The sequence below is a fragment of the Parambassis ranga genome, chromosome 16, assembly GCF_900634625.1.
Source record: "Parambassis ranga chromosome 16, fParRan2.1, whole genome shotgun sequence".
Taxonomy (NCBI): Eukaryota; Metazoa; Chordata; class Actinopteri; family Ambassidae; genus Parambassis; species Parambassis ranga.
In genome coordinates this window covers 1543540-1562671 of record NC_041036.1, presented here as the reverse complement: position 1 = coordinate 1562671, position 19132 = coordinate 1543540, and positions in this window count along the sequence as shown.

Genomic DNA, 19132 nt, shown 5'->3' with positions numbered 1-19132 from the left:
GGCCGTGAAAATGACAAAAGAAAAGGGAAACACATTTAAAGGATGACGACAAAAACTCCCTCCGTGTGTGTACTGCTGTTTGCTCAGACTACAGTGGAAGACAGCTTCCAGAAATTAACTTGACCCACATTAAAGAGTCGGGTCAGAAAATGTCTGAGATTACAGACTGGAGGGAGAAAAGCCCGAAAACAAAGAGAGGGACGAAGTAATGAACGACAACCTGGGAAGGATTTGAGTGTTTTGTCTTTCATTGTATCCACTCAAACAAACTGCTAAGATCACTGCAAAGAGGAAAGAAGAAAGGAAGTAAATACTGCTGATTTTATCACTGCTCTACAGTCTCTATATTTTATCATTTTTAATCATATTAAGACTCTAATTTTTGAGAGCTTTGAGTAACAGGAGGGTAAAGGCTCTCTGCCCCTCTCAGTCCTATATCGCTTTGCCTGCATTTAAATGAATGGGGAGTTCAGGTAGACTTGGATGCTGCCAACATATCACAGGTGGAAGCCCTCAATACAGCTCTGCAGAAAAGGAATGGGGTGAGGGGACAGATCAGAGAAGAAGTCCACTTAAAAAGACCCCTCCAAGCCAGACTGAAGTCTGCTAAAGACCACCTGGAGACAGAGCACACAGACTGAAGTCTGCTAGAGACCACCTGGAGACAGAGCACACAGACTGAGGTCTGCTAGAGACCACCTGGAGACAGAGCACACAGACTGAGGTCTGCTAGAGACCACCTGGAGACAGAGCACACAGACTGGAAGTCCTTTGGTCAGATGAAGCTGAACTAGAGCTCTGTGCTCACAGAGATGTTGTCTTCATGTGGAGACAGAAAGGAGAGGCTAGAACCCAGAGACCATGCTTCATACAGTCAGACATGGTGGTGGCAGTATGATGCTGTGAGGAGGACTCAGTCAGTCTGGAACTGTGGATCCTGTCAGGGAGGAAGAATCATGAAAGAAGAAGACTGTCTGAATATCAGACTGGGTCTGACTGCAGACTGCAGACAGATATGAAGCAAACGTCTCCTCTAGTGAAGAACTACCTCCAGGAGAGCAAAGGGTTACTGACTGACCTGCACAGAGACCTGACTGAAATCTGACTGAAGACCAGGGTCCGGGCCAGGAGACATCACATCTGGAGGAGATTAACCAAAGAAGAATGGATTTAGGACTCCTCAGGAGACGAGACTCAGACTAGTTGACTAGTCATTAAACAAAGACGATACACAGCTGTTAGCATCATCGTCAGTTTGACCTCGTTCACTCCTTCCTAACTTTGACACTAAACTCTTGTCCCTCCTCTGTCTCACCAAGCCTCCTGTGAGGGAGATAAGAGATCAGATTAGCTATAGATTGCACTGTAATTACCTGATTTTCAGATTACAGAATGGATTTGGAGATTACAAAGTGGACATCTCTTAATCAGCAGACACTTTATCTGTGGATTATCAAGAGGCAATCAGACCAAGGGGAGAGAGCAAATGATGAAAAATGCTAATGAGAGGATTCATATATTTAATTAAATGGTAAAAAAAAAAAAGACAATAAATGTAAGTGGTGACCAAAGCTGCAGCAGGTGACAGAGACAGGTGACATAGAGAGTGAACCAACAGCACTAAGATAATTATTTAATTCCCACATTTGCATGAGAGGAGCGGCAGGAGAGGCGGCCGCTGCTGTCAGAGGGATTCTGCTTTAATAACTTTCTCCCCATTAAGAAAGGTGTGATGGGATCTTCCCATTCAAACCTATAAAGTCATGTTCCCTTTAGATCCTCTCATCCATTTATATGCAGATGATGTCCAGCCTGTATCGCCGCCTGTCATAATTGGGCCTACAATATGTAAAGGAATGGAGTACACACCCCTATTCTTATCACTCAGTGTGTGTGTGTGTGTGTGTGTGTGTGTGTGTGTAGCTCCGACACATATCTATGTGTGTGTCTGCATTTGAATTGTTCTGTGTGCGACTGTACCTCGACAGAGCCTTCATCTCATAGGCTGGGAGCACAAAGCGGGCACATCTCAGATGTTAATTTGAAAATGAAGGATATCTCTCTCTCTCTCTCTCTCTCCCTCTCTCTCCCCCACTCTTCAGATTTTGAGAGGCCTCTCCATATATCTGAGGAAGGCTCGGGTCGGGTTTATCTGTTCGTCCCCTGTCTCTCTCTCTCTCTCTTCTGTCTCTATTCTGCTGCTATTGATCCATTATCACATGTATCCATTTCACTCCCAGCGCAGACAGCTTCCTAATATGTGACCTTGTTTGTATCAAGGTTATTCTGTCTTATCAGGGAGGAGGAAACGCGGCAGCACAGAATGCCAACAGAGGACGGCCACAGTGCAGATTTTAATTTGCCTGAAATTGTTATCAAATTTCCTCTTTCAACATTCAATATCACTTAAGCGAGCGCTTTCACTGGCGGCTGTTGAAAATCAATAGGAGCTAGTCATTCCTAGCAAAGGACACGCACAACAGCTCAATACAGCAACACATGGTTAGAGGAGACGCAGTCTCTTAAACTACAGCTTCATGTTCTGTCAGCCCCACTTTAAAGGAGGAGGTGTTTCAATAAATATGTTTCTTAATAGATTTTATTGCCATTCTATGAACTATTATTAAAAACTGAAACCTCAGCTGGCCCTGTGATGGACTGGTGACCTGTCCAGGGTGTTACCCGCCTCTCACCCGTAGTTAGCTGCTCCACCCCCCCCATGACCCTGCACTGGAGGACGAAGCAGGGTTAATAGATAATGGCTGGATGGATTTGGTTTTCTATTATAACAAACATCTAAAAGAAGAGACGTCGATGCAAATGCCAGCAAAAGCAGACAAAAAAAACACAGAGCGGCATCTTGTTCATGAAAACCCCTTAGGGTTGGGCGATATTGGCAAAAAAATTAATCACGATTAATCGTGGCATTTAGCCGATAACGATTAATTTGACGATTATAATTGATGACAATTGCACTTACATGTTTTTTAATCTAAATCGCCACATTGTTCTAAAATGATACCGACAAATCATCAGTCAAGTGAACTACTTCATTCTAACATGGTTCCAGGCAGGGACAGCTGGCTGAGTCTCTGTCTGCAGAGTCACAGCAAAGCTTTGGGCCACACACATAGATAGTGGAGGGCTGGATACAAACTTCATGGTCCCCAAAAGTAACAGTAAAAAATGTGGAAAAGCAAACATAGATGACTCCAAATGTACAACGTAAGGTTTGTAAGGCCACAGAGGAACTCAGGGTAACTTCTAAGCAGCTGTAGGCCTCTCACATTGGAGAATGTTCATGAATCCATCATCAGAAGAACAACCATGTGTGTGCAGAGCTGCAGGAGCAAGGCACTGCTCTGCAAAAAGGACACTCATGTTTGTGGCCAGAGCGTCATGGAAAAATAACGATAAGTTGCTGCTTGAACTGCAAAACTATCAGCTTTACCTGCACAATGGTAAAAAGGATCATTAAACTCAGTGCAGAGCTCTGTCGGCTCTTCAGTGGATGAAGGTCTGAGATAATTGTGTTGGAGAGCGAGATGTGGTCCCTGTTAGCTAAAGCTTATCCCACCAGAATATGACAGAGTGAAACACGAGCTAGCCTGGAGCCAGGAGCTCATTCCTAAGGGTGTGTGTGTGTGTGTGTCTATCCCTCTGTCACAACCGACGGTAATTAGTTGAGACAAGCACAAAGACAAAAGCACTGACTTGTTCAAGATGCCACCCACACAAACAGGCTAATTACAATTACAGAGCTCAGCAGTCGCCCCTAGCGATTTACCGAAGGAGGGAAAGAGGAAGTGATCTTACAGCTCGGAGGGGTAAAGACTCCTGAGGTGTGTCCAGAAGGAACGGTGTTCTACCAAGCACTATTTCAAACTGGACGACGTTGTTATATGTATATACATATGTGTACTCAGGACCGAAATCTGAGCCTGACTCTGAAAGGATGCTGCGAGTACCATCACCATGACAACCATCCGGCACAACTCACACACACAGCTGATGCAGATGAACTCAATGAACAGGTTCTGCTCAGTTAGCAGGACATATCCAACATCAGACAGACACACAATTAACGATTCAGAAGTGCTGCTGTCCGTCTCTGACACAAACGCACACAGGCGAACTAACAGCATCCTTTAGGGCTACATCCCAGGTTTCATGAGGACTCCAGGAACATCCTCAGCACCAAATGAGGCATAAACAAGCCATACTAAACACAACTTTGACACTGGTGTCAGTTTTTAAACAACAAATAAAGTTTGAAAAAAAGCAAATTTGTTTAAACAAATGCTACTTTTTATGCATTTCCTGCATTGTCAGTGATTATTACACTGCAGTGCTCTCACAAACACTAAATAAAGATGAAGGTTTAGACTTTAAATCTGTCTGTTAGGAAGAATAAGACAGATTAAATGACTCACTGTGTGTTTGTGATGTCAGTATTATGTTGCCGGTGAAGCTTCCCATGTTTGTGTCTCCATTTGTGCACGTTGCTCCTGTGTGTGTGTGTTTTTTTAACCTCACTGTCTAAAAGCCCGCGCTGAAAGGCTCTCGGGGGGGCTGTTCCTTTTTACTACGATCCTTTTAGCTGCATCCTGATCCGCAGCCATAGATAGCCACAGGGGAGCTGCTGCAATGTGTCACTCCATTAGCATGTACTCACAATAACTTTGACTCAATTACCCTGCCTGTTATCACCGTGCTGTATGCACTCAGTGCATTTTACACACGGGACATTAACACCCAGAAAGGAGAGAAACACTTAGACGCTCAAAGGCTGTCAGATTATTTCCTGTGTTAGGACCAGCGGACCTCAGCGTGCAGCACAAAGATCAGAACACTTATCATTTTCTGATACTGGTTTTAAAATCTGTGCTGGTGTTCAGAATACCTCTGACAACCAATCAAAAATCAGCGTATTCTGTTAAATATATACTAAGGCTCAGAGATCAGTATATTAGGGGCATGGTTGGCATGATGGACATATGAGCTAACTTTATTAAATCAAATGAACAAAAGGGTGACAAAGGGCAGCCCTGCCGGAGTTCTGTTCATAATTTTTATGGACAGAATTTCTAGGCGCAGCGAGGGACCGGAGGGGATCTGGTTCGGGAACCACAGGATTTCATCTCTGCTTTTTGCAGATGATGTTGTCCTGTTGGCTTCATCGAGCCGGGACCTCCAGTGTGGACTGGGACGGTTTGCAGCCGAGTGTGAAGCGGCTGGGATGAGAATCAGCACCTCCAAGTCTGAGGCCATGGTTCTTGACCGGAAAAAGGTAGTTTGTCCTCTCTGGGTCGGAGGAGAGTTCCTGCCCCAAGTGGAGGAGTTTGTGTATCTCGGGGTCTCGTTCACGAGTGAGGGGAAAATGGAGCGGGAGATTGACAGACGGATCGGTGCAGCTTCCGCAGTAATGCGGTCGCTGTACCGGTCTGTTGTGGTGAAGAAGGAGCTGAGCCGGAAGGCGAAGCTCTCGATTTACCGGTCAATCTACGTTCCTACCCTCACCTATGGTCATGAGCTTTGGGTAGTGACCGAAAGAATGAGATCGCGAATACAGGCGGCCGAAATGAGTTTCCTTCGAAGGGTGGCTGGGCGCTCCCTTAGAGATAGGGTGAGAAGCTCAGTCACCCGAGAGGAGCTCGGAGTAGAGCCGCTGCTCCTCCACATCGAGAGGAGCCAGCTGAGGTGGCTCGGGCATCTGGTTCGGATGCCTCCTGGACGCCTCCCTGGGGAGGTGTTCCGGGCATGTCCCACTGGGAGGAGGCCCCGGGGAAGACCCAGGACGCGGTGGAGAGACTATGTCTCTCGGCTGGCCTGGGAACGCCCCGGGATTCCCCCAGAGGAGCTGGAGGAAGTGTCTGGTGAGAGGGAAGTCTGGGTGTCCCTGCTTAGACTGCTGCCCCCGCGACCCGGCCCCGGATAAGCGGTAGAAGATGGATGGATGGATGGACAAAAGGGTGATGACTTAAACACAACAAGCTGCTGACTGAAGCTAGCAAGTAGCTGTTAGCATGTCAGTGTACATATTTTCTTACTTTGCAATGAAATATGTGTCAGGATTCTGATGAATTTGAGGCAGTGTTCTTGTGATTTGACCTCTCATTGCTTCAGCCTGTATCTTCTTACTAGGGTTGGGCGATATTGGCAAAAAAATTAATCACGATTAATTGTGGCATTTAGCCGATAACGATTAATTTGACGATTAATTGATGACAATTGCACTTACATGTTTTTGACTCTAAATTAGCACAGTGTTCTAGCATGATACCGACAAATCATCAGTCAAGTTAACTACTTCATTCTAACAGGTTAAGCTGGTGAGTAGTGATTAGGCACCAACCAGCCATGTTTGAAATATGTATTGATAACAGATGCACAAACTGCTTCAAACATTTAAACATTCAGGTAACTTTGTCCTTCAAATGTTCTTATCTTCAGGTCACAGAGCAGTGCATGTCAACATTAAAATTAAACAGGACAAATAAGTTCAGAAAAGTCACATCAGTGATTATTTCAAGCTAAAAAAATGTGTCTGTGCAAATGAACCTGTGACTGGAATATGTCCCAGACTAGTGCATGTTTTCACTCAGACTGTAGAACAGCAGCAGAAAAAACAAACAAACAAACCGGATAATTCCACATTTAAATGTGTGTCTGTGCAAATCAACCTGTTACATTCTTCCAGCGCTTAGTTTGGTCGTAAGCAGCACAATGACTAAACGTACCGCGGATTGTAGAGTTGATAGAGTGGAATTCTTTCCAATATCTGCTGTTGTAATGTTTCCTATCTTGCTGTGGAGTCCTTAAATAAAGATTGGAATTTATTCTTTTGATACGAGCAAAAATCCAGTTACTATGGCAACAACCAACGCTCCACGTTTCACCTAATGCATGTCGCGGCACTATATACAGCTGTAGCCGGCGTGGTGGCCTCGTCGCGGCTTATGGTGACAGACGATGAACTTATGTTAGTTGTGTTGCTCCGCATCATTTAACTGAACACCACTGCCTTCCGCCATTATTGTTATTGTGGGCTCACATGTTTTTTTTTTGTTTTTTGTTTTTTTATGAGAGTACGTCGCACACGAAAAGGCGTCATCATGACGAGGCACTAATCGCCGTAATCGATAAGTGGCGAATATTAATCGGTGACAGTTTTTCTGAGGATTAATTGAACACAATACGATTTTGCACAAGCCTACTTCTTACCCACCATAGAGCTGGGCTGGAAGGAGGAGATGTTTTGGTAAGCATGCTGCTTTTCAGCTCGACTCTCTGTCCTCTTCTGCAACGTATGGATCTTTGTGGGTTTGATATGAAAACGATGCTCGTTTTTTTTTTCTTACAAACTCCATTTAAGAATAAAGACAAACTGCTGAATCAGCATTTGGAATTAAATTCTTGCAATATGCTAAATTTCAGGCAGGTGAGAACACAGTGCAGCTCCCAGACATTATGCAGCTTCAGGCAGGCTTATTATGCACAGTGCTGCATACTGTGAATCACAATGCTGTGGGGAAAAAAAACAGAGTTTTTAACGGTGATGTTTTCTATTTGCTCTAACTGCTGTTCAGCAAAACAATCTTGACCCATTAATGAGCCGGTTTCTGGAGCTGATAGGTAGAAGCCAGTATGTAAAGGACAATTAAACTCAGACTTCTTCTTCACTCAGTCTGACTGCAATCTGCTGGGAATGAACAGTTAGCCCTGGGTGATCATTACCCAGGAACCCCCTCTGAAGGAGGCCAGCAGTGACTGCAGCGCCTCCCGTGCTCCCTCTCACTTCTCTGCAGCCAAGCTGAGACATGAAATAAGAATTATTTGATCAACATGATCCAAACACATGTAGCACAAGAAAGTTTTTGTTTTAGGGTGGCATAAAAAAAAAGATGAGGACCTACGTTATGTAGGCAAAAGTAAATGGACATCGCATGCAGATTTATCTGGGCTCTTTTTAGCTATGAATGACGAGACCCAACCAGGAAAGCCAGGGCCTTAACCGGTAGATGTCTAACCCTCCAAAATGGGTGAAAAAGAACCTGAACTATGGGTGAAAACAAAACAGCTTGTGGCGTCAGGGAGGGGGAACCCCAGACTTCTACCATGCTACCTGTACCACCATAATGAGGATTTACACACAGTCAGCTCCTCCCAGTTAGGTATGGAAGAACTTGCTTGTCACCCGACACCTGACACTCCATCAGACTTTACAAACGCTTAATGGGCTAACCAGGAAACAAGAAACATGGAGGCTAGCACCATCACATATCATGGCTGGCTGTCCACATACTTTTGAACATATAGTGTGTGTTTCCTGTGCATGAGGGTGTATGATTAAACTGAATGGAAATAAAAGTCTTGTATTTTTCTGCAGCTGTGGGTCCTCTGAGCCATCTGAGGAATCATCCTGGGAGGCTGATATAAAGCCGACACCCCTGCTGACAGACAGCACGGCTCTTAATATATATATATATATATATTTTTTTTTCTGTAACTGTGAGCGGCAGCAGGACATGAATGTTTTGTCCACAGAAGAAGAAACAGAGGCAGGTACCGTGACATTGAGGTGAATTTGAAAATTCTTTCTCCATCAGACTTCATGACGCCTGCGTCTGGTTTTTTCTCACTGTGCCAACTTCTCAGACTCAACCAGGTATGAAGCCTTTTGTTCTGTCAGAGCTTTTTCTGACCAGTTATATAAGACAAGCAGTGCTTTAACTGAGCTGCTGTTTAAAGCTGAAACTACATTCTGACACTTGATGACTAATAAGCACAAAAACGAGGTAATAAATTAGGTTCAGACTGATTTCAGACTGGAGAAAGTCAATCCAGCTAGAGTAGGATTCAATCCAGATTAACTTTAAACTGGATACGTTCAGACTTATTTTCAAATCTGGCCCTTAATCCAGCTTAAACCGGCTTGTTTGTTGTCCTCCAAACCTCTAGGTGGCGCTTCGTAATCGTAGTTTGGTGGTTGTTTACATACGACTTTTTTACGTGACACTGTCCCTGTGAATCCGTAAGTATCACGTCGCTAGCCGGATTTGCTTCAGACCTGAGCCAGATGTAAGCCAATCCGGCTAGATCCACCTGCGAGAGGTGGATTGAAATCAATCTGGATTTATCCGGATTCGCGTTGTTCAGACTCAGAAAAAACTATCCAGATATAACCAGATACAGCCCGAATCCTGATCTTGAATCTAGCCGGATTGATTTCCCCAGTGTGAACAGGGTCTTAGGCAGCTTTGCAGTTTTACTTTAAACTGTTACAGATTAATAAAACAATAAAATAAAGAATCTAAATTGCAGCCTCCACATGTGACGAGCAGTCCGCTCCTGTTGGTGGAGGAAGCACTGATCAATCATCATGCCACAGACAGACTGCAGGTGACATGCTTGCCAGGTGAACCTTAAAATATACATGCAGCCATATATCAGGACCATGACAGGTACATTAGCAGGAGGCACAGAGTAGGAAGCAGTCAGTGTCGAGCCACTCTGCAGTCAAAGATGCTGCCAGAAATGCACGCCTTATTTCCTGCTGGCCAAGAGCGGCTGACTGACTGAATATGATAAATATGAGCTGTAGTCACACGTTTGTTTGTGTAGGGGAAACCTGTCCTGCTCGTCTACAGCCCACACAGCGGTGAGACCATTTTTTATTTTAATTCCTAAAAAGAAGTCAACAAAAACATGTTTATAAAGTCATCTTCTCTGCATCACCTCAAAACCAAGAGATGTTTTTATTTTCTCTTATTGGGAGAAAAACAAGCTAAACTGACAGATCAAACGGCGGCTGGCTGGATCCTCACTGAGTGTCCAAATAAAAGTTTAACACACTTCAAACACACACACTGAGCAGACGTGATTAAACGGAAGAAAAAAGTCCTGATTTATACATGTATGTGATCTAAATGGGGCAAAATAATATTCATGTATTTCACTGCATTCACATGGTCACTTATTTACAGTACAACAATATCACACACACACTCACACAGCGTAAATAAAACACACTACTGATCCACCAATCAGAGCAAAGATCAGCAAAAACACCCCCATCTGGTCAACAATAAATAATAACTGTTACGGTGGATGTCAGGCCACAGCTGATCAATCAAATGTTCTCATTTCCTTGAAAATAAAAATTGTGTTATCACTTACTGTAGTCTGTATTATTCTAAATGGTGACTGCAGATGAACACAAACACAGCGCAGGTTTCATCACACACAACAACATAAACACACACACACTGTTAATGATGTCCAGACTGACATCAAAGATGGACGGAGACAAACTGAGAGACAGAGAGTGTGTGTGTGAGAGGCGGTGGGCCACAAGGAGCAAGAGGAAGAGGAGGAAGAACAGTCACTTCAGATGTAACTTTATATTCCACCGTCAATGAGGAGAGCAGGATGCAGAGTCTGAACCAGCCTCAGCCGGCTCTCTGTGGTCGCACTGATCGGAGAAGAGACCCGGTTTTCAAACTTTGGGTTTTGTGTTTACAGAAAACAGTGGAGGGTTTCAAGAAAAGCCTAATGACCTGTGTTTTAAGGCCCTGTCCCGTATCCGCTAAAGTTCTGTATGGTTTTGGCGTTTCATCCACACGGAGCGTTTCAGAGGTGAGAAAACAACAACTTCTGAAAACGGGTCCCAGGGTGGATGAGTTTGAAAACGCTGTTTCCATGTCTCTGTGCGGACGCCCACAACGACACAGCACCCCCACCCCCAACCCCAACCCCAACCCGCATGCGCTCCCTCCGACAACAACAAACTACGGAGCTTGTTTTTGCTTGTAACAGCAACACATTCTGCTCCTCTGCTGACAGAGAGCAGCTGGTGGACAATAACTAAGAAGGTTTTAGATCCATGTTGTTCAGTTTACATCAAACAAGTTTTGCGTGCATGGTCTGTGTCTTCTTCTTCTGAGGAAGTGTTACAGCACCACACACAGGCCTGGCATATGTACTACAGCGTTTTCAGTGGTTTGTGCGGATTCGTGCGGACGCACACATTTACTGAAACAACGCCGTCTTTACGGAGACCGCTTTGGAAACGAATACGACTTCATCTCCATGTGGACGGGGCCTAAGTGTGTTGTCGTTAGTGTAAACAGCTTAGTGTCAAAAGACAGATGTACTCTAGACCTAAATGAAAAGTCTCTGTAAATAACATTAACACCTTCCTGAGTGTGAGCACGGCAGAGTACCCGAAGAGAAACTCCAGGCATGATGCCTAGCATGACTCCCAGTGAAGGGTACAGTATTTAAACCATTTAGAGCTAATTATCAGCAAAACCTCTCCATTATCTGCTGACCTGTGCCTACAAGGCTGCAATTATTTATTTCTTTCAGCCCACATAGAGGGAGCACATTGTAATCAGCTTAATTAGACCAAATAGACTTTCTCCATCTTCTCTCCGGGGTGCGGCACACAGGTCTGGACCCAGAAGGGCACCGCAGAAAGCCGGGGAAGTATATTATTCCTGCACTGTGATAAATGGTGCTTAAGATGATGTTGGATAAAGAACAGACTAATGTTCTGTGTACGTGGCGGCGGGGCCAGGTTCTACTGAATGCTAATATATGCGGTGCTTGGCATTTGGCCATGCATACTTGCTTTGTAATTTAACACAAAGTCACAGAAGGCTACGTTTCGCACAAAGGAACCGTTTGTCTGGTGAGGGGCTTCCTGAGAGTGGGGCAGGCAGAAAGAACAGCCCGTCACTGTAGGTCTGCTCGCTAACCTCACCAGCAGGAGGAAGCTGGGATACTCTGACAGCTGTTGGTCTTCCTCCTCTGCTCCAAGTTTCAATACAGGGCATACAATACGAGCATGACTAAAACATCATCATACTATTGGCTGATATCGGCCAATCACAATTACATAATTATCAACAGTTATACATAACTATATAACTGAATTGTACCATGATTCTCATGCTATACACAGAAAGGAAGCTGGCAACAGAGAGTCAGAAGGTGGCAAGTTATATGGCAAAACGCTTGTGGTGTAAAAACTGTGTCCCATAAAAACAAACACACGTAAAGGTGAAAAGCTGTTTGTGTGACTGGCTGAACAAACAGTCAACAAGAAATCTGAGATCTGGTTTTACAGACATCTAAGAGAGAAGAAACAAATGTCCTGATAATGAGCCGTTTGTTCCTTTAAACGAAAGGAGGGACTGAATACATTTAAATGGTGTCTATTATTATCATTATATAAGCACTGATACTAATAATACACAGACATATGTTCTAAGTAATGATGGAACATGTCCTGTACAAAGATGGAAATACATGAATATTCATGCATCTTTATTTACTTTCAAGGCTTTTGAAGTAGGGCTGCAATAGTCGACGGCAAAATTCTAATTTAGTAGTCGACGGGTTGTTAGTGGCGTCATCGCGTGACATGCAGGTCTAACGCATTTGCAGCGGGGAATGGTTCTGTGGCTCGTGGTGTAGCGGGATGGTCCTGGGTTCAAAACCAGGATGAGCCGTCTCTTAGGTCGGTGTGGAGGAGAGGTTGGTCCAGACTCCACGAGAACTGTGAAGAATTGGCGGCGATGCGCTTCGGGCACATGCGCGCACACATTTTTGGTGGCATGAACCGAGGGCTTTAGACCAAGAGCTTCAGCTCAAGAGCTTCAGCTTTATACATCGAAGCGGCAGCACGGAGGCGGATAATGCAACGACAAATTAGCGGTCCAAAGTCATCGACATTAGTCGATTAGTCCTTAAGGTAGTTGATGACTAGTCAACTATTGAAATAGTCACTAGTTGCAGCCCTATTCTGAAGTCTGTTCTCTTCCTGTTTTAAGGATTGTTCCAGTGTGGAACATGATGCACCTCCTCTACATACCGATATTAGAGGATATTACTTTACAAAGATTACCTCCACCCTTTCTATTAACCCAGATCAAACAGAGAAGGAACAGCAATGACCCACACGATGAAGTCGTGAAGTCAAGTCTCTGTTTTACACTGCTTGATTTACAGGATATGGCAAAATCCATCAATATCTGACATGAACAGATTTTCTCCTATCCATTTTAATACAACATATGTGATGTAAACAATGATGGAACAATAATAAAATAACTGTTCATGCATTATGCTGATGTAAGTGCTCTCCCCCTCCACAGATTCACAGAGAGCTGAGCTCCCGTGGGAGGTGTTCTCCCTCATTTAATCCAGCCTGCTGGTGAAACAAAGGACCAATCAATAGATCCCCTCACATCTCTATCAACGGATGCTTAACCCCAAAAAACCCTGTGTTCACAAACAACATGCTGCACAGCATCAGGCGTCAGCGTCACCCCACTGCCACGGGAGATGTCTGTCTGCTCCCAGTGATGGCAGCATCTGCTGCAGCTGCTGCACACACCTCCAGGTGATTTAATTGGCAAAGTGAGTATGTATGTGTGTGTGTTCTTGTGTTATAAATGTTCAGTGACGAAGCCAGTGTAAACATAAAAACAGTGTCATAAGCTAAGCTATTATACTATGGCTATGACTATGATTATCGCCCCTCTTGACCTGGTTAGGCATGAGGTGGGGCCTCCATGGATCAGAACTTTGTCCAGCGTATCCCACAGGTGCTGGACTGCACTGAGATCTGGGGACTTTAAAAGCCAAGTTAGTGCCTTGAGCTGGCTGTTGTGTTTCTTAAACCGTCGCTGCTGTGTGTCGGGTTGTATCCGGATATATCCAAATTGATTTCAATCCACCTCTCGGAGGTGGATCTAGCCGGATTGGCTTACATCTGGCTCAGGTCTGAACGAAAATGCGGCTAGCGAATCCTGCTAGTGACGTCATACTTCCGGTTCACGGGGACAGTGTCCAGGTTGCGTACAAAAGCCAGATGTAAACAACCGTTGAACTACGACAGCTTTGCCCCGAGTTTATTTTCCACAGGGCTACAAAGGAATAAGCTGCTTTTTGAACCGAAAAAAATGAAAGAACGAGCGACGCGGGACAAAAAAAAACGATGTATGCACACATGCGGTCCTACCGCAGCCTGAACGGACTCTGTATATTACAAGGTGCCACCTAGTGGTTTGGATGACAACAAACAAGCCAGGTTAAGCTGGGCGCGGACACGCGAGTGTGATAGCCAGATTTGAAAATAGGTCTGAAAGTATCCAGCTTGAAGGCTATCTGGATTCAATCCTACTCTAGCTGGGTCACAGTCTGCAGCAGTCCTGAGCTAGGTGTCTAAGTAACATCCACATGAATGGCAGGACCCAAGGTTTCCCAGCAGAACACAGCACAAAGCCAGACCCACCCAGCCATCTACGTGAAAACATCAGACCAGGCTTGGTCCAGGTCTGATGTGTCCACTGCGGGAGCGTTCAGCAGTGGACAGGGGTCGGCATGGACACCCAGACTGCTCTGTGTGTTCTATCAGAACCAGCAGAAATGTGTTCAGTTGTCTGAGCTGCAGCAGCCCACACAGGCCAGATTTGACTTCCCATCATTAACTCTTGGCTGCCTGTGACCCTGTTTCTGGCCAGCTGGGAGATAAAATCCCTCTGTCCAGTGGTGAACCTCTAAAACGCCCTGCCTAAGGGTCACTACCATCAGGTTACTGACCAACACTACTAAACTCATGGTTCAAGAGAACCGCGCAAGAGTCACGGATAAACAGAGCTCTGGATTACTGATGTAATGAGACTCTTGTCAGGTGGTATTGTAGGTTTCTCATTATAGATCTGCAGTCAGCGCACTACAAGCACTGTAATTACTGAGATCAGGGGAGCACGCTCGTCAAAGCCTGTCTACAAGAGGCTCCAGCCCATTGCTACACTAATACACAGCTGCCATCTATCCCATTAAGACATCAAAATCACTAAGTAGGAGGCAGATTGTGACTTTGAGCATGTGTTCCCCAGAATAACCCTGTTTCACACAGATTATGAGCAGAGCCATCCAAAGCTGAGTTTGAAGCTCGGCTTTAAGTAAGAGGACATTGTTTCCTGTAGATTATGTGTGCCCTGCCTGTGGATATTAATACTGATATGACAGCAAAAGGGTGTGTGTCAGTATTTGTATCCTTTTGAGAACTAAATTTGTGTAATCTCCACCCTGATGGTGCTCCTCCACTCCGGTGGAAGTTGCTCACTGATGCCTGCGTTTTGTCTTTTAAGCATTATTACTGTCTCCTCACAGCCATTATTATTTCTTCCACACATGAAAGGCATGAAAATGTAAGGGTTTAATATACTGACCGTGGCCGCTGCTGTAACATCACCTGACTGCTACTCCTGCAGCGTTAAGGTTCAGGAGGTTTATTGGAACAATAATGTCGGTGGAGTAATGAAAAAAGGAACAAGTGTCCATGTTAAACACTTTAATCTCATGAGGAAATGGGATTCCTCTGTATATTAAACCCCAGGCACAGACCCGCCTTCACTTTTATGGGTTTTTTTTAAAATGCACATTAAAAAATTTGCTTTTACACCAACTAGGCAGGCGGTTTGCCCATTTTCACTAATTCTAATTAAGATCAAAGCAGGAACAAACAAAAAAGGATGTTTTGAATCTACCACACAGAGCAATAAATGTTGTCCCAAGATTGGTTTTAAAGAGTTAGCATAATAAAAAGATGGATAATCACTCTAAACCAATAGCATTCACCATCAGGAAGAATAAACCACCGATCTGTTGTCTTAGCAGCACAACACAGCGAAACGCAATGAAACCACAGAGCCTCTCCGTTAGCAGTAATGCTAGCCTTTGTGGTGGTCACTGTATAAACAGACATACTGTGGACCAGGTGAACAGACCATCTGACTAAATTAGAAGTAGTGTGCCAGTAAGGAAACAGGTCAGCTGCACACTCTTGTGTTAGCATTTCTACTCTAGATGACTGTGATATTCTCAAAAATCCACCTGACAGGGGCGTCCGATCATCCTGACGTCCGACAGAACCGTGCGCTGCTAACATCTGTTAGCAAAACACATTTGTTTTGGTGGATAATCCATGCTGTAATGATGCTAACAACAGCATTTCATTTGTTCTCTTTAAGCTTGGGTTTAAATACATTTTGCATATATGCACCCTGACACGCAGCATGTGTTAAAGATGGATGCAGGATTTGGTGCTGAAGGTATACGACTGCTGTCAGGCTTTTAAAAACACCATCAGACAGAAGCACACGGGGCACAGGTTGATCTGCTCACCGCTCCGCTGGTGCTGATCTTCTGTTTTATTGTGTTTACAGTGCAGATATAATGAAAGTAGACAGGAGCACTTCTCCCTCACACACACAGGAGATGGGACAAGGCTGACTAGCTAGCTATAAATTGCAGCTAAATATCTGCAGGCAGTAAATATCCACAATGCATCCATGTAATTATACTCTTTCAATAAGTAGATCCTTGCTTAAAGATTTAAACATATTCTCATCACACGGCCACAGTGAAATGTTGACCTGTTGTTCCGCAGCGTGAACACTGAGATCAGGATAATGAATGTGTTCAGTCCGGTAGACCATTTATTAGAAGTCCAGGCTAATAAGTCTTTTCAGAAGCAGTGTTTTAGAAGGACCTCTGAGTCCGTTCCTCCATTGTTCCCCAGCTCATTGTTAACAGGAGCCTTTGTAGTGCCAAGCAATCAGCTGCAGTCTGCATTCTCCCACTGCATCCTTCATCATTAGGCCCAAGCAGCCTGTGTACACTGACTCTCCTTTATGACTGCCTGTAAATCCATTTGCTGTTACTGTGCTCGTCGTCCCTTCAGCTGAAGCAGGGGGTCGGGGTTTGTTTGCTGATTTGTTCCATGAGAAGGTAACACTCTGGAATAGCAGCAGCACGAAATGTTTCTGTTATCTGTGCCCAGCGTAATTATCACAGCCGTGTCAAACTGAGCACAGGAAGTCTTCAACCATCAGGATGCTGTAGGTTTGTGTCCAACCCCGTGGTGCTCACAGCATGGCGATGTGACAAACAGGAAGCTTCTCACACCTGGGCCTAGCAATGGTCTAAACCTCATGAAACCCCCTGAACATTTGTGACAAAGCAGACCCAGGACTATGCTTTAAGATGGGCGATAGAATCCAAGTCCACATGATCGGTCTGATCAGTCTTCTAAATAGTACAAACTGCACATTATTTGACATTCTAACAGCCACAACACCACCTAAAGGGGGGAGGATCGCATTCTCATGATGCTGAATTCCTACCCAGCACGGCTAGCTGCTCTATATTATTGCTACGTTAGCTTTTTTTAAGTTCTACAATTAAGGTTTCTTTTATCTGTACCTGCTTCCATCCATCTAAGATATGCTTCTGTTTGCAGGTTATTGATCAGAGGACCAGATGATCTGTCCCTCCGCTATATGCAGCCTTACCTTCGGTTGGGAAGAGACCAATGACTGGAGCATCTTTACAATCTGTGAAACTGCTGAGAAGATCAAGCTTCATCCAGATTTCAGCCTATGCTGATGACCCGTTTATTTACTCAGGTGACTCTCTTTATAGCCATCTGATGGCTGCTGCAGACATCTACCTACAGACCGATGTATTCTTTCTAGCTATAACTCCAAGTACCACACATACGTCTGTTGGCGGTATATTTTACTTCCCTCCATTATTCAATAACCACCGGGGGGGTATCAGCTCCTGGCCGCTCAAAGCAGAGGGACCGATTCAGTATTGGCATGCCGGTAAAGAGCTTCCCTCACTCACATACTACATCCCTCACTTCTTATTTGTGGCTTCACTCTGCTGCAGATCCTGCAATTAAAATGTACTGCCTGTGTCTCTGTCAGTGTAACTTGTCATTTCTACTTGAGTGCTGTTTGAATTAAGGGAGTGAAGCAGAATTAATCTCGGCTATGACTTATTGCAGCTTCCATACATATTATTTTGAAGGAGCAGTAATGTGTGAGTTGGGGACGGTCCACAAGCAGAAATTAACTAAACTCCAGCAAAACTCTGGATGTTTTTTTAGGAATCTGTGAAGTGTTCACACACTCAGACCACTTTTAAAAAATGCATCTACTTAAAGTTTGCTATGCTACTTATTGGATGTCCACAGAACTGGTCCAGACAAAAGGAGTGATAAAGATCTTCAGCTATAAACCCTAACACAAAGAGATCAATTCAATCAATCAATCAATCAATTTGATTATATAGGCACTTGTTAAATTAGCGAGAATTCAGTCGCACACCATTTTATTTTGAAAATCCAACTTCCTGTCTGCTCCATGTAGTTGCTGCCGCGTATCACTTGCGTAGCTATGCGGCTGGTGTATTCTGGAGATGTGACACGCCCAAGACGCGTCTCATTGACTATAATGAAAGTGTTTCACAGCGGCTGTCGCTACGCCGCAGCTTCGCGTGCTGTGTAAATCCGGCTTTAGGATCTCAGACATCCCAATCATTATGCAAAACAGGTCACCAGGGGGCAATGATTCCTTTAAAAACACTGTGAGGTAAATGTGTGATATGAGAGGGCACTGAGACGTAGGACTAGAACGCCCACCTGAAGTTTTACACTGAAAATCAGCCCAAGCACTAAAATGTGTCTGAAATCAGCCAATTACTTTATAATTACTCTGGTTTTAATTACTTTTACTCTACTTTCATCTTTACTGCCTGCCTCTGACATGGCTATAACCTTGTGAACGCCCCTTTAAAAACCTGAGGGCCATGCGCTGTCAGCATCCGATATTTCACTACTACATGATCTCTGGTCATTATTCACCGTTCTCCTCGCCCCGCAGCCTTGACGGGAAACGACCCACGGCGTCAGGGTCTCAGACAGCACATGGTACACATAACTCTTCATATCTCTGACGCCTCCCATTATCACATATAACACGTCTGCCATGAATAATCCTGCCTAATGGGACGTGTACATTTACAGCTAACCATCACCAGCATGATGTATTTGATGGTGAGATGATTTGACCCAGACCGTTTGAAGGGTACGCCCAGTGCTGGTCATCATGTGAGCCTGAAGCAGGGAGGCCAGCTCTGTCCTGGGAAGCCCCCCCTGATCCAGGGATGTTGATGGGAAACAATAAAACGCCATCAATAATATACTAATTTATAGCTAGTAAACAACTCTGTTTATTTGAAACATTGATTAGTGCGCTGTTTTTAA